The sequence below is a fragment of the Manacus vitellinus genome, unplaced genomic scaffold (genome assembly GCF_001715985.3).
Source record: "Manacus vitellinus isolate BGI_N305 unplaced genomic scaffold, ASM171598v3 scaffold_0_pilon, whole genome shotgun sequence".
NCBI lineage: Eukaryota > Metazoa > Chordata > Aves > Passeriformes > Pipridae > Manacus > Manacus vitellinus.
In genome coordinates, this window is record NW_021938789.1 from 23,072,247 (window position 1) to 23,089,673 (window position 17,427).

The 17,427-nt window shown below is 36.5% G+C and overlaps 1 protein-coding gene across 1 annotated transcript in view; it reads right to left on the reverse strand.

The window, feature by feature from the left end:
- The window catches only part of DLC1 (DLC1 Rho GTPase activating protein), a 258,906-nt gene extending 254,362 nt beyond the window's left edge, over positions 1-4,544 (reverse strand). Inside the window, exon 1 of the mRNA XM_018069504.2 lies at positions 4,477-4,544. The gene's annotated coding sequence lies outside the window, so the exon portion shown is untranslated. The remainder of the gene's footprint in view (positions 1-4,476) is intronic.
- Between the last annotated feature and the right edge of the window lie 12,883 nt (positions 4,545-17,427).

Genomic DNA, 17,427 nt, shown 5'->3' on the forward strand with positions numbered 1-17,427 from the left:
AATCTAAATATCTGTACATGTATCTGTACATGTACATGTACTTTGCACACCATTTGTTCTACATCTGACACACTGATTTATGCATCTGTATAATACACAACCATAGGTAAACCTTGGGAGGTAAGTATCTCATTAGTTTACAGATTATTATTATTCAGCAAATAACACTGAAATCTTGTAAACTTGTCCATTCATTTGGGTTATATACATCCATACATAATAGAAAACTAAATATTTCCATGTCAAGCCAAGAACAAGTTTCTTTGGTTGTAATTGTTAGACCTCGAGCACCACATACACACTCTTGATACATATGTGTGTATTTGTACTACATCAATGGTTTTATCACACAAGAAGTTTACTTAAAACAAAAATACTTCATTATCATGACTTCAAACCGATCACTATGAAGTTAGCTTATGGCAGAACAAAGATAGAGTGGAGGAAGGTGCCTTCTGTATAGACAGTAGTTACTGAAGGAGGAAATTTGGTCAAGCGCCATTTGCTTATTTTTGCTGCTGCCTCCTTCCCTGTTATGGCTCTGTGTTCAGTATTCAGCCATAAGATCATCTCATTTCTATTTTATTGCAAATTTCTACTTGAAAAGAGGGTTCCTCAAAACATTTTTTAGCTATATGCTATACTACTATCCCATGCTCTTCTACATAGCTACTAGTCTTTTGGGGTTATGGGTTGGTTTCCATTGTAAGAACAGCTATTGCATTTCAATGGTTGCCTCTTTCAAATTCTTAGGAGACAACTAGGCATCGGAAAAAATACCCCAGAATGAGACAAGTAAGAGTAGATGTAGCTTGTGGAAATCTACTTGGGCATAAGCTACTGAATGGATGGAGATTTCCAGACCAATCACTGCATTAACAAGTAATTTTGTCTCTAGGGAGAAAAAAATGCAATTGCAAATGTTAAAGATAAATCAAGTGAAGGACAGAAATAAGAGGGAAAACTACAAGGTGGAGCAAGGAGATACTCCAAAAAGGTTTGTTTGTACTATTCATCTTAATTTCTGTACAATTCACTCCTGTGAAAGGATCATATAGTAATTTTGTAAATAAATACTGAACTCAGAATATGCAGCAAAACAGAGGGTTTTTTTTTTCTGTTTGTCTGCGATAAGCATTTGTAGGGCCAAGTATCACCATGAGAAGTCCCCCTGTCATTCTGAGGTGCACTTATCAGACCCAGTAAGTTAACAGCCTTATTAGCTACCAGCTACTAGCCAGTTTGGTATGAGCAGATATAGGGGACTTATTAAGGAGATACTGTCAGTATACTCTATGATGACTGCTTGTCCTCAAGTCTCTGCACAATATTATCAGTAAAATCTCTATTCCTGTAAATATTTTTCCTACTTTTTACCAGACCTCAGTAGAGACAGAAGTGGAGGAAAAAAATATCACTCCATCATGCTCTAAGCCTTGTTTGTGAGGCAATTTTACCACAGTCAGCATGGACTTATTTGAGAAACCCAGCAACAAGAAATTTTAAGAGCTCAAAGCTGCTTCTCTGATAAAAAAGTGGTTGAGGTGCTTGGGAAGATAATATTACCAACAGTGTGTCGACATTTCTGATATGAATTCTCTTACCTTCTGACAACATTTTTCCGGAACTATGCATTTAAAGACAAAACAAAAATACACATTAAAAAAACAAACAAAGCCCCAAAACAAACAAATATGCACACACAGAGAAACCCCGCTGTCCATTTTCCCCTCCAAACTGCACTCTGTAGTGCCCACTGGTTTTTTATTATTACTACTTACTGTTCAAAATGCAATAGAATGGATTGCAGGAGGCAATTATATCATGAAGTCACTTTTGACAAAGTTACTCTTATCCAAAGTTATAAAACTTGTGTAGTAGGGGCAGAATAACAGTTCACTCTGCAGTAAATAGAAGTAGTAACACAGGTTTTTCCTTGCCAGGCACGGAAGGGTGAAATGATTTCTCCCTCCCTCTCTCCCTACACAATATGTTTGTATTTTGCATACCTCCTAAGTTTCTAAGGTACAGAACTTATCTTCTCACTATACAGTGAGACTGTACTTAGGTCAGAGTGACAGTTATGCAACGACGTAGGAGTTTCTTCTCTTTGTAGTTTACTAACTACAAAAACATGAATTATAAGCATGATTATAGAATAAGGCTAGCAGGCAGTCTTATTAATGTTGAATATGTCCAAATTCTATATAAACCAAGAAACAAAACAACTACTTGCTCAGGACAGCTCTGTTAGTACCAGGTACCAGTATAGAACACCGTTCATAGCGCACAGTACCTCCCTGAAACCAAGTAGCTGAAACTTAGTAAGTCCCTGCTCAAGAGCCTGGGAGGTAGGAGCCATACCCTGCAATAGTAGAATGAAATTGTTAGTCTAAAATTCGTTCACCACCAAAACACATGTGTTTAGGTCAATCCAGAAGAGGTCCTAGGTCTGAAGGGTGAAATTAGGGCTGCCAAGCTGTCATGTGCCTGTAATTTTTGTGGTGCATGGTTCTCAGTGAGACATCCCCTCCGCCTCTAACTTTGAAGAGTCATTCTGATATCTCCATATTAAAATTGTATCCCAGGGTTTGGACACATCTTCATACCTGTCATGACATCATCTATGTCTTCAGTTCATCAGCCACCCCAAGGAAAAAGACAGGGTGATGCTGTTACCTTGTGCCAAACTCCTATTCAGCTTGTCACAAAATAGACAGGTAGATGGATCACTGGCAATAGGCAGCTCCTTGTTATCTCTCACTGCTTTAATTTTATATTTCACTGTGTCTTGATTTAGACATGAGTTAATTACTCCATTTAGCTTCTGCAGCTGAACTGCATTTTTTCTGAAACTTTGTTTCCTTCTTTTTCCCAATATTAGATGGCCTTAAAATCGAGACATTCAGGATAGCTGTGGCTGGATGAGCAATGAGAAGACATAGAATCATAGAATAGTTTGGAAAAGACATCCAAAAATTGTCCAGTCTAAGTCCCCTGCAATAAGCATGGACATCTTCAACTAGATTGGCTTCTCAGAGGCAGAACCAACTGATGGATGTGGGCTTTCACTGACTACAAGTGGGTGTGCAGAGTTAGCAGCCAGAAAAACAAAGTTAATTCTGATCACAGTGTTCCTCAAAGATGGAAGAGTTGTAGGAAGTGCAGGAAAAGCAGCTGGCTTTCCTAATTTTTTTTTTTTTTTTGAGATCTGGATAATCACTTAATTGTTATTACATTTGTGATGTCTGAATCCTAGTAAGGAAACTTCCTAGGATTTAGACTAGGACATAAGTAAGGGTCTAGATGTCATTAAATAATGTTCTTGATCTAGATGTCAATGAAGTAAGTTATGCTGTATGTAGCTGGCTATGCAGAAAAATAAAAATCTACTTCAACAAAACTGTGTTATATTTCCTCATACAGTAATTTGGAGAGCTAATAGTATGTAAAACACAGAATGCATTTCATAAATTGAGGTATTTCCGAGCACTCACACAAGCTTTTAAAATCTGAGAGTATAGGAAAATTTTCAGTGCAGGTTAAAATGATTTTTAGTCACTTACAGTTACATGTAGGTACTCCATACATCACATTGACAACTTAAATCTCCAAAATATAGAAGTTGAAGATCTTTGCCCTGCCTAAAAGCATCTCGCTGGGTAAAAACAGGGAATTTCAATTAAGAATAAATGTGCAATTACTTTAAGGAAGAATAAAACCAAGCTTTCCATTAGGAATATATGAGCAGCTGTTAAAAAAATAAAATATTGTCAATACTGTCTCTTCATTCAATTAACTTCTAACCTTTAAGGCCACAAATCATTTAATTTGTCACCATGTCGATTAGGCAGCTCTACATTTTGAGAGCACTTCTATGCCATTAGGTTATTAGATCCAGCTAATTTCTTTCCCTAGAATTACATGAATACATTTGACACATTCATTAGCTAATGAAGTTAGAAGATTCATACCAAAGCCTTTCTGTAACTATTGAGAACTACCATTATCAAAACACTGATTTGGAGACAAAATACATATCCTTTTTCAAGATATAATATGCAACAACTAATATTTTGAAACTAAAATTGCTATTTCCTTGCTACTGTGAAGCTACAAGAAACAAGGAAATTATGTTAAGCGACAAAAGAATCCTAAATACTAACTCTCAAATCATTAGTAATTTAATCTCTTAAGTACAAAAGCTCTCCCTAGTTGTATTAAAATATATTTGAACTATATTTCCTCTCCAAACAGTAAGGCAATCTTCACATCTGCTGCTTGGCTGAATTGAAATGCACTAACCCTGACAAGGTATTTTTACAGACCCAGATTCAGAGGACTTAAAAAAAACCCCTTTTTTTTCATATAAATTGAGCTGATGCTGTAATATCTAAAGGAATTTTATTTACAGCAAATAAATAGAAATTATTCCTTATTTTTTCATGAGGTACATAAAAGAAAGCATTCTCCTACCTTAGTCAAAGATGCTTGCTGCTGACTGACTGGCACAATTTTACTTGCATCCTAGTAAACTCTTGAGCAGTAATCCTGTTACGTGTCTACAGCAGTTTCATGGGGGTGGGACTTATGTGTAATAATGAATTCACCAGGGAATCTTCCCTTTCAGAGAATGCTGCTGCAGACAAGGAAGCCACACTATGCTACTGTCACAAGCTCTTGGATGATTAGGTTAAGACACATGTACATGTATATTCATACAGTGACCCAGTCTCGGATATTTCCTATATGCTACAGCTTTGACAGGTTAAAAAATGCAGTATGTTTTACAGGGAAAATGTATGTATATATGTGTATGTATATACATTTTATATAAGTAAAAAAGGGGAATTGCAAAAGGTAAGCATGAAAAAGTTACCTATTTAGTCTATAGAGGTGTGGCAAAATAGCATGTTTGGGTCTAGTAGCAATTCTAACCATTTAATCTGAGAAGCAGAAACTCTGAGAAGTCAATCATGCCAACCCTTTCCCAAAAAAAAAAATTAAGAGTTTCTTAATCCTAAATGATAAGCTGCATAAAAAGCAGACACACATCCACCCCACTGGCTATCTCTAATTTCCCCTGTAGAGTGGCAGCACAGACCTAATGAAGAAGCTCTGTGATATGCTAACCCAATAACATCAAAAATAGCTGCCTGCAAGCTCTCCAACAAAGAGCAGTGATATTTACAGCGATTATTATTAAGACGTACGAGCAGAAAAACCTTGGAGAGTATCTGTGGTCACTTGAAATTGTAGACAACAAATATGAGAGCAAATTGATATTTTGGATGAAATAGATACATCTGGCAAGGTTATGGCAGTGAATATGACAAAGGGTGAAGTGTCCTAGTAATCAAGCAACCACTTTGGTAGAATTGTAAGAAGAATGGTCATATGACCCCATTACTGGACTAAGTGAGCACATCATCCATTATTAAATCATTCAGCACTTCCTTTATCTCACTTACACATAAAAAGCAGAACAAAGCAAAATTTATGTCTAGATCTAAAACCAGTGCAAAGCTAGCATGCTAAAAATAGGGACCAAATTAAAAGCACCTCTCCCAAGACTTAGCTAATATCTAAACTTGTGAAACTTCTGAAGGAATCAACAGAATAAATAAAAATAAAAATAAAATTCCCTACATATCTCTAGATTCGCTTCTGTACATATTCATGGGTGTTCAATTGAATGCAAGGTTGAGAATTTTGATGCCTAGTATTTTCAAAATAAGAACGTGGGCCAAAAATAAATGTTCCTTTTCTTAAATCACAGAGTGGATAAGGTTGGAAGGCACAACAGTAGATTATCTGGTCCAACCTCCTTGCTCAAGCTGAGTCATACTGGGGTACATTTCACAGGATTGTGTTCAGATGGTTCTTGAATATCTCCAGTGAGGTAGACTACACAACTTCTCTGGGCAATCTGTTCCAGTGCATGGTCAGCTGCACTGTAAAGTTCTTCCTCATGCTCAGGTGGAACTTTCTGTGCATCAATTTCTGTCCATTGCTTTGTGTCCTACTGCTTGGTACCACCAAGAAGAGTCTGGCTCCGTTCTCTTGGCACCCTCCCTTCAAATACTTCTATTCATCCATGAGGTCCCTTCTCAGTCATCTCTTCTGGAAGCTGAACAGGCCCAGCTCCTGCAGTCTCTCCTCACAGGAGAGTTGCTCTTGTCTCATACTCATCTTTGTTGCCCTCCACTGGACGTTCTCCATGACTCTCTTGTCCTGAGAAGCTCAGAACTGGACACAACACTTCAGATGTGGCCTCACCAGAGCTGAGTAGAGGGGCAGAACAACTCCTTCGACCTGTTGGCAGCGCCCTTTCTAATACCCCCCAGGATACTATTGGCCTTCTTGGCCACAAGGTCCACTGCTGGCTCACGGACACCTTGTTGTCCAAGAGGACGACCAGGTCTTTCTCCACAGAGCTGCTTTAGCAGGTCAGCCCCCAGCCTGTACTGGTGCATGGGGTTATTCTTCCCCAGGTGCAGGACCCTGCACTTTGTTGAATTTCAGACAGATCTTCTCTGCCCATCTCTCCAACCTGTTGAGGTCCTTCTGAAGGGCTGCACAGCCCTCTGGGGTATCGGCCACTCCTTCCAGCTTTGTGTCATCAGCAAACTTGGATGAAGCACTAAAGTGCCTTCTGATCAAGTCTCTAAGTTAAAACAATACTGGGCCCAGTATTGAACCTTGGGGGACACCACTAGTGACAGGCCTGCAACTAGACCCTGTGTCACTGACTCTCTGGGATCTGCTGTTCAGTCAGTTCTCAATCCACTTCACTGTCCACTCATCCAGTCCACACTTGCTGCGTTTGTTAACGAGGATGTTGTAAGAGACGGTGTTGAAGGCCTTGCTGAAGTCAAGGGAGACGATATCCACTGCTCTCCCCTCATCCATCCATCCATCCAGGTAGCTGTTTCATCATAGAAGGCTATCGGGTTGTTCAAGCAAGATTTACCTTTAGTAAATAATGCCTTAGAAATCCAGCAATTCCATTTGTCTGTCACTTTTACAGCTTTCTCGTTAGCTAACTCACAACAGATACAATCTTACTTTTCTTCTGTATAAATTCCAGCATTCATTCAGGGTGTGAAAGACAAATTCAACTCCCTTCCCTTCAAATACAACCCACATTTCCCAACTCTATGCAAGTGCCCTAACCTGCAAGTCATGAAGTGGTCTGTGTGCTTACCACACCTTCTTTTGAAACTGTCCCAATAGGGATACCACACTCAGGAATCTCTGTTACTTAGAAGACAAACCAAAAGAATAAACATCATCCTAGAATGTTCAAATGTTACCTGAATAGCAGGTAACAACCTTATCTAAAGTAGAATCCTAAGGATTTTTTTCAAGAGAAATGAAAAGAATTTACAATTGCTTAACTCAAAACAAGAAGGTTAAGGAAGAACAGCGAGGGAAGAGAACGATAACATTTAACTATGTCAAAAGCAACAGCAGAGATGTTTTCCATCTTTATAGCAGATAGCTTAACGAGTAACAAGTTTAAGTTGCAAGAAAAAAGGTTTTTCAATGCCCAACATGGATCTACCAATAGAGAGGGAGACTCCTTGGTTTTCCAATTTGCCTGAGGGCCTTTAAGAACAAGTTAAAAAAAGTATCATCAATAATCTGAGGAGAGTCAATTTTGCATTGGCTGACTGAAGTGATCTATACATGGCTACACAAGTTTTTCTGTTCAAGTCCCACATATTGAGCAGGCAGAAATGAAGCATGTTGCTGTCAGAACTAATTTTATCCAAAGCAAAAGTATAAATTTTTTATTTTGTAAAAATATTCAAAATAATTATTTTGATAGAAATTATGTCAATAGAAGTATGAATGCCATCATGCTAATAAGAAGCTTTAAAGTAATATGACACTAATTTATCACTTCAATTTTAAATATATGCTCGATTCATTAATTGAAAAGCTTTTACCTTCACTGTAGAAAAACTAAAAGAATACAGGCTACTTATCTAAAATAAATTTGTTCTTTTCTCCATTTCCTTACAAAATTAGGTGCATTTAGGACTGCTTTTCATAGCAGAAAGAACAAAACCTATGTGTCACATGGACTAGACTTCTCCAAGTACTATGATTCTGCTCTTTGTACAAAGTAATTGCACCGTGATAGATCTTAGAACTTAATTATTCTGACCTAACAGACTGATTTTACCTAAGACCTTCTTTTGTTGATATAATGTACAGTTGAAAGGCTGTTTCACCTTCTGGCTTGTGTATTGCTTGTATTAAATTACTGCTTAACTCGTTTTCATGTACTTTAAAGATTACTTAATGGAAAAGTGATGCCAGACAGCAAAGGTATTGTCTTTTAAGTAAATAAATTATATGCTGCCCTCTTAGCTACTGTCAGATTCCCAGACCTGCAGCTACACATCTATTTGATAGCTGTTACTAGTCAGTAACAGATAAAATTCTTCTATACAGTTGTTCTTTAATCACTTAAATTGTAATGTTTTGTTAGTAGAAAGTGTCCTTTGATAAAGGAAATTAAATTCCATAAATGCCATCTTTCTGCAAACGGTGATTTGATTTACTGCTATTGTGTTGGAGAACTGTGACCGATGTTTAGCAATACCTGCAGATCATCAAACCGATTAATATTTCAGGGTAAAACACAAAACACTTTAGATATTGGAAAGTGCATTTCATCTGAAAGCTGTAAACAGAGACTCCAAATGTCAGAAACAGATCTGAGTAGAATCATGGCTCAGTGGCATTTAACACAAATAAGACATAAATCTTCTCACATAAGTGTTTTCTTTTCCCCCTCCAGTCAGAGGAGCTCAATCTGTGTCTCTAGAAAACACAAAATCTCTGATAGTTTTTGTTATTTTTCTATGCTAAAGTGCAGATCCCGTGGACAATTTGCATAGAGCTCACATGGCTTCTATATTTTAGTAAATATTGATAATATATGGTGTATAACACTTTTTGCTCTGGTGATATATAAGCTTCTGTGTGTAGTCAGTTTTTCTAATCATTAGGAAAAGAGCAGAGCTCTCCTTACTTCTCCAGGGTATAAAGTACCACCACCATCAGGAGGGTACTTCAGATTTCTTTGTAACAAAGGCTGTCAAAAGAGTGAGTACCTGGGGCAGCCTCCTGCAGAGTCACCTTGTATCTAACTAAACAGATTGCAGAACTGCACTTAAAGGTATTTTTGAGAAAGATTATTAAAAAATGCCATCTTGTGCCATAATAGAAACACCTTGAAAAAATATTTGCATTGCAGAAGTTTGGCTATACAGCCTAAGTAATACCATCTGGATAGACTAGGTCAACACTGACCATAAACACACTTCCCATAAAAACCCTAATTTCAGAAGTCATATAATTGTAGTGAAGAAGATAATGAAAAAAAATACAAGGTAAACACATGCACTACATGTAGACTGGAATATGTCAAAGAGTATTAGACTGTGAAATAGTTAATAAACACCCCGTGTATATTTGCTGCATTAAGGAGTTGCAGTCTTTTGAATATTTTTTTAACTATATTTTTCTGCTTCTGTATACAAAATAAAAGACTGCAGTGAGAAAATATTTTATAAGCTGCTGCAGAGAAGACTAGCAAAAACTTATGTATTTCCAATTGACTTACACAAGTGACTTGGTGTGTGATTATTAGTTAATGGCAGCCTAAGGTTCTTAGAAACTTCAAGGAAAAGACATGTTTTTCTTCCTACAGTTTTTCTGGAAATGCAGAACTAACGTACTGCTTACCACACTGAACAAACTGCATTCCAAACTTTTACTAAGCACACAGCTTTTAAGTGCAAGTATTATAGTGTTTATGTCAATACAATTCTTAATGCATTCCTGTTGCTAGGATAAGCTTGTTTACAGCTTGGGGATGAAGTAACTCATACATTTTTCTGAAGATCTCCTGTTTTGTTCATTGACTAAACAGTTACGTCTAACCTCCCTTGCCCCTTATGCGTGGGCAGTGCTTCCTCTTGTTGGATCATATCTGATATTTCAATGGCAGTGTCAGTTCTTACCAGCACCAAGGACATTGTGCTACCATCCTATTTATACTGCAAGCAACAATAATTATATCTCATATCTCCTGAAAACTAGGTACTGAAATGGAAGCAACGCAATATACTTTAGTGAGACTTCTTTATACAAAAAAGTTTAGACTCCCGTATTATTACAGGAAATTAAAAACAGCTTTCCCTGATTTTAATTAAAAGGTGTAATATGGTTTAACAGTTATTAAAATGAAGAGGACAGTTTTCCTTCTTTTAAGCATTATTTGCCTTGGAAATTTTCCTTTCTTACCAAGCCAGAGGAAGGTATGTTAGGTTCATACCGGTAGAGAAATTAGGAAAACACTGCTATATCTTAACCACCACTGGGCAACAAAGAATTAGATAGAATATTCAAGAGTGAAAATATCTTCACTTATTTATTCAGAACTCTCGATTTTTCTGGTTATCTCTATTATTTGTACAAAGGTCACATTTAGTTATACCAGAAGTTTTTACTTTGATTATATAACTTAACATTTCAACATGAGAACTACTTCACTTCTCATGGCACTATGAAGGACAATCATCATACTCAAAATGCTTTTGAAATAACTAAGTGAGGAAAGTATTCTCACTACTTTACTCTGCACAGCACATACTGGTAAACAAGACAGGAAAGGAAAAAAACATAGGGGAATTCTAAATCTCGTACTGACAAATTTTTTCTTTGTTTAGTTTTAAGTTATTTATTCATTCAGATGAGCTAGAACTCAACTGAAAACTGTCAGACTCAGACAACAAGAAATAATTTCTACATATTGAATTATTATGTAATTACTTTACACAAAATAGAATGTTACTAGAAAGAAAAAACTTATTTCAGAATGTTTATGAATCTGGATATTAAAATATTTAGAAGTGGAGACCCCAGTTCATAAAAATCTACTTTGGACAGGTGTCAGAACCTAGGTTTATTGTTTTTCCCTCATCCTTGTTGATCAGCATAGGAATTAAGAAAATTTTACAGGTAACAGAAATTGAAAGTAGTAAGAATGATTTGCCATACTCAAAAATTTGGCAGGTTCAACTTTGAATGTAGAAACATCTTGTTCCTTCAGGAGGGTGATGAAACACTGGACACTGGACACTGGACACCCAAGGACACTGCAATCTCCATCCTTGAAGTTTTCAAGACTCTGCTGGGAAAAAATCTCAATTCCAAGCAGCACATTCAATAACAATAGTGATTGTTGACCATTACCGGACAGCCTACATAGAATAGCAAAGTTTTTAGACATATGATATATTGCAGAATGCAGAATGTAGTCCAGGTCATCTGCTGAGGTGAAATCTCAGACAGGAGTAGGAAAAGAGTTCTGACATTTTATGGAGAGACTAACAGATTGAGATTAAACTCAGGAGAGCCCACCTTCCTTCGTGAAATCAAGCTCCAGTTTTCATATGCTTGTAGTCAGTATAAGTAAGGCTGAAGACCTCTAATTATTGAGTAAAATCATGACTGTTATATTGAGGGCTCTATCCTTGATTTTAACAGGCATAGGTTTTCAGCCATCAAGCTCTGTTCCAGAGTACTTGTTCTTAGAGAAACTAAAAAAACCCCAATCAAAATCCATCCACCTGCACCCCCCAAAAAAAATTTCAACAAAACAACCAACCAAACAACGTCAACAAACAAAACAACCTTCAGACACAAGTAAATTGAATAATTATCTCATGGAATAAATCTAAACCCATGGCAATATGGCAGAAGTAAGAATGGACTACACGTTAGCTATCTTGCTTCAAAATACTGGAAAGTATTCCTCGTAACCCTTGATACTGCAGAAGTTATTGCATTTCTCATGAATAACTGAACAGATTATAAACACTTTCACTTTGATATTCACAGGCTGATATGAAAATATTAAAACATTCCCTCAGTTTCCTGTTTCCCATGACTTCCATCTCAAATCTCTCATAGTGACCTTTGAGAAGAGGAATTTTTTTCTCTCCTAGTTTTTGTGAAAATAAATGCAGCCAAAGCTAGAATTAAGACCAATATTTAGAGACCGGTTTTTGGTTTTCCTTTTCTTAATTTTTTTCTTTTCTTCCCATACCTATTTCAAATTATCTTTCTTCTTTTGCTCATATTCTGATGCACTTTTTTTGCTTCAATTATGTGTCTGGGTTTTACCATCATAGTATAAAGCTCTTCAAATATTTGTAAACTATTATGACCTATTTTACTTGCTTTAAGTTGTCATCCCTCTGGTTGTTATTGTGATAAGTTTTGTTTTGAGAGCATTTTTTAAAAATATCTGTAGTCTTTTAAACACATTCATTTTACAGTTATTCTAAGGCCTGGGGGAACCAACTGAATTAAGCCACACAAGGATAACTAATCCTAAGGATTTAATGTTCTGTGAAAATTATACATTAAAACTAATTTTAAATAGCAAACCAATAATTTTCTCATATGCTCTAAAAATCTTCCAAATAGCAGTAAGAAAAAATACCAAAATTTGTACAATGTGCACACAATGCAAAGACTGAAAAATCTGTACCAGATGATAGTGTGTTTTGGTTTTTGTTTGTTTGGGGGGTTTTTAGTTTTTTTTTTTTTTTTTTTTACTGTGTGGCTTTTTTTTTTTTTAAAGAAAACACACACTGTGGATCTCATTTAAGAGGCAACATGTGAACAAGTACACAACAAAAAGAACCAGCGGATCACAGAGTAACCAGACTGGGTTCTGCAGTATGACTGTAGTGAAAATAAACAGAGGTATGTATGACTTGCTGGCATGACATCCTGCAGAAAGAAACTCACCATTACAGTTTATCTGCCTCTTAGAAAAACTTTAATTACTTGCATGAGCAGTCAGTAGTTTGGATTAGTAGCTGCTTACAAGTGGCACTCACCAGGGATCATACTGGCTGAGAAGCATTTTTATAATAAAAAAAGACAAGGTGAAAGATGCAGTCTCATCAAGTTCAGTGTGGGGCAGTTGATACCCTGGAGGACAGCAGAGTTGCTGCCTAACTAAAAGCACACAGATTCAGCAGTGGCATGAGATTCAAAGACAAATGAGCAGCCTGGCCCCTGACAGCGAGCAAGCCCATGCATTGCAAAGTCAAGTCCGGGCACAGGCTGATACAGTATCCAAGAAGAAGCCAAGAGCATGATGGAAAACAAGCTGAACAAGAATCAGTAGTGAGCCTTTGCTCCAAGGATGTCTGTGTGCTTACTGCTCTGCAATGAAAGAGAATTGCCAATGGACCAAGGGAGTGGGTTATTCCCCTCCACCTGGCACTGGTGAGGAGTGGCTGAGGGAACTGAGCTTGTTTAGGATAGAAAAGAGATGCCTAAAGAGAAACTGCTTGCACTCGAAGAGAAGAGAATTAGAGAAAACTGAAAGACTCTGCTCAGACAAGCAGAGGCTAAAGGTCAAGGTGACAGTAATGAGTACCAAGAGAAATTACATTTAAATACCATTTAAATAATGAAAACAGCTAAGTACCAAAGCAAGGATCCAGAGAAGCTTGGATTCTCCATATCTGAAGATTTGCGAGACAAGTGAAAAAAACTGATCTATCTTTAAAATTAGCCTTTCTTTGAAAAACAGCTTGTAACCGATAGCTCCAGAAGTCACTTCCAACCTAACTTTTCCTAAGATTCCAAAAATGTACTTCAGAACTGCTTCACCACCATACCAGAGAGGATGCTTAGGGTTTCATTTAAGTGGACAAGTTTGTTCCCCAGGTTGCTAATATAACTGTTGAAGATTCACAAAAAAAAAAAAGAAAAAAAGGGAAAAAAGGCGTCAGATTTACCACTTTATTTATTAGCAAACATTCTTGTTTGTTAGCTACAAGGTGCAACCTAAATACTGTGGCTGTACCAATGAACACTGCACCTAGGTACGTAACCTACATGAAGGAGGTCTGTCTCCATAACTTCCATCCTATTTTCAAAAGCTGCCTTAGTGTTTTTGTAAAATTAGTTTTCACTAAGCTATCCATAGTGAAAGAAAGACAAACCAAGAGAAAGAAAAGAAGAAGAAAGTTTAGATTGCTTTCATATGCTAAGAAACCAGGCTGGGGGCTAGGAATAGCAGGTATGGCATCCTTTCCCTCTTCCCCTTTCCCTCTCTCTCTCTCTCTCTCTCTCTCTCCTCCCTGACTTTTTATTGACCTGAGAATTCAATGATTTCACAACAGTGCACAAAAGAATTATTATCTATTTAGCTTTTAAAAGGTACAACTTCAGGTGCCCTATGTTGAACTCCATGGTAACATAACATCTTGTAACTTCAGAGCTTACAAGACCAAGAAAATAGATGAAGCAAGCAAGATAAAGAACACAAGTGGATGTGTAGAAAGGAAATTTTTTTTATTTAGTGACAAGGACTGTAATAAGTTTTATTCATCATGTGTTTGGCCTGCATATTCTAATTATAATTTAGTCAGAGATTTTTGTTTCAAATGAGCATCTGGACTTTGTCCATTCAGCTGTATTGTTACTTGCTCTGCTTTTTATTTCAAATTTATTTCCACATAACTCTGTACAACGCTTCCATTCCCAAGGCAATTGTTCTTACCAGAAAGTATTTGCACGTATATCTCATGCCTAGATTTTCAGTAGTTTTTCCACAATTATTTTCAAGTGTCAGAAACAAAGTAGAAACATACCAACACACAGTTATGTTTGCATGACAGGATTCTGAAGTAGAAGGGGAAATACGAAGTTATTACACAGTTTTCAAATACAAAAAATACACTATGATTATATGCTGGAATGGAGAGAACTTTCTACTGTTTTATTCCAGACCACTGTATTCTATCTGTTCTTGCTAGAAAAGATCTTGCAATCTAATCAGGATATACTCTCTGAGATCCCAAGACTAAAGAGGTCATCAAACATATGATGTTTCTTTTGAGACTAAACACCTTGCCGCATAGCATGAAAGAGTCTATATTTTCTAAAGCCTTAAAAAAGGTAACACATATTAGAATAATGTTAATTAATGCTTTTAACACTCTTAGACTTGAGACTCCTTGCCAGTAAGATTTAAGGCAGATAGTTTTTAAGATAGCTATCCTGAGTTCTTAGAGCCACAGCAAAAAACGTAACCCTGAAGTAGGAAAGGAGGTTCTTCAGAAGAGGAATGCAAAAAGCTTTCTCAGTAACAATTTTTAAGAAGATTCAGCTGTTCATATTTGTTTGGTTTTTATTAGTCTTAAACCTTATTTTACACATCCCACCACCTTACATCACTTTCATGTAGCAATTCAAGGACATAAATTTATAGTTATATTGGACATTAAAACATGCATATTGGAGTATAATTTAATAGGGCCCAGATCTTCAGGTCTTAGCGAAACAGAATATTCCAACATAAAATATTTTTATACTTCATCCTTATGTTAGCACTTCTTTCATTAAATCAGCTTCCTTCTCAAGTGTCAACTATGCAAGGTACAAGAAATAGCCTGTTATATTTGCTAAATTCCAGTTGGGTAGCACTATTTTTCAGCAGAAGTTTAAATACATATCTACCGGTAAGTTATGAGAAGGCAGTAAAAACACTGACCACTTTAATATAAAGTTATTAAACACCTTGGAAAACCACACAAGGAAACTGGATTTAAAAATATTGCTTTTTAATGCAATATTGTTATTGATACAAGCAATAACAAAAAAAGCATCAAACCTGCTGGGACATCATGGGAAAAACAAGAAAAAATGTGCTGGTATAGTAAAATGCCTTCTTAGAATGTTAAGACAAGATTTAAGAACCAAACCAAGATGATTTTAGCCTTATGCTCACTCCTACTGTGGCTCCTTATCTGCATTTCCATAGAACAGCTTAAATCCTCTTGTCCTGCGTGTAATGGAAAGCAAAAATGACACAAACAGCATTTCCAAGACACCTACTGACACCTGACAGATAACAATAACTGCAGTAAATATTAGACAGTACCCGACACTCCAGCTCCCAGAAATAGATCCTGACTGCTGTAACTCTTGTATGAATACTGTTACTTTTAATCACTCAGTGATCATTTTTACAGCTTCCCTTTTTAAAGCATTTATCTATAGCTATTGCAAAAAAAAACACCATTGCAAAAGCTATGGTAGCTTAGCATCTCTTATATACACTAACATTAACAACGCACAACTGGTTCTGATATTGTTCTTTTGATATTGAGTAGGCAGATTTGCTATTTGAACACCAACCTAAGCATCCTTTCCCAGTTAACTACCACCATTTACATTTAACCAAAATCAGCACTTCTGCAAGTGATAAATAACAGGTGAGCAAGCAATTGCTATTGTTCTGGCAAATTCTTTAGAAAAATATATTTTTTAAAAATTCTGAAGGAATAACTAAACCAAATTCTCCTCAGCTTCTGCCTCACCTCTGCATGCTTCTTATTTCTGGTCAACACTGAAATCAAAGCAGAAATGTGATTCTTCCTTTCCAGTACCACAACTACTAGGCAACAAACTCCTCTTTCATATAGTCACTTGATTATTTCACCGCATCAGTAGTGCTTTCATGGGAAGACAGAAGCTGCTAATCATACAGATGTAATCCCAGTCCACCTCCCTTCTCTTTAGAACTGCTTTACCTGCAGTTACCACTAACTGAAGAACAAGTCAAAATGACAATAGTTATAACTAAAATCAAAACTTTAGGTTTTTATTTTCCATCTTCACCACAAACAAGAGAAGTAGCTCTTACCAAGAACAGTTTCATAGTCTTTAGAGAGAGATGACAAAAGACAAAGTCATGAACTACTTAGAAATTGATTTTTTCCTTCTAACAATGCAATATTTGTTTCTTGCTTTTCAGTTGACATCCCTTCATACTGTTGTGTTCTGCAGAACAATACAGGCAGTTGTAGAAATGAAATGAGTCACAAACAACATGTGACTTGGGGCATGCAAGGCAGAACTGACGATATCACTTTGTCTCAGCTGCCAAAGGGTGTAACAAAATCATGATTGTTTACTGCTTGAAGCCATGATTTTTCTGTTGATCTGAACACATTTTTTTCTTTTTAAAGTAAGACATCATGTAACGTGCGAAGTTGCTCATAAGTTACCAGTACTAACTTACAGTTTGGTTAGCCCTAATGTTTTCATGATACAGGATGCTATTCATGTATTAATGAATCATCTCATAATACAGACCTGACAAATTTCCCTGAGAGATCAACAGGTAAAGTTTAGTTCCTTCATGTAAAAGCAAGTTGGCTGTTATGGCAACACAGCTTCATAATTCAGGATATATTAATCTTAAATTGAAATTACATTTCTCCTCTCTTAGACCTCTGATCATTATGTACCTACTTAGATGGACAAATAGATGGAAACCTAGTTTTTATTGTGTTTTATTCCTACTCT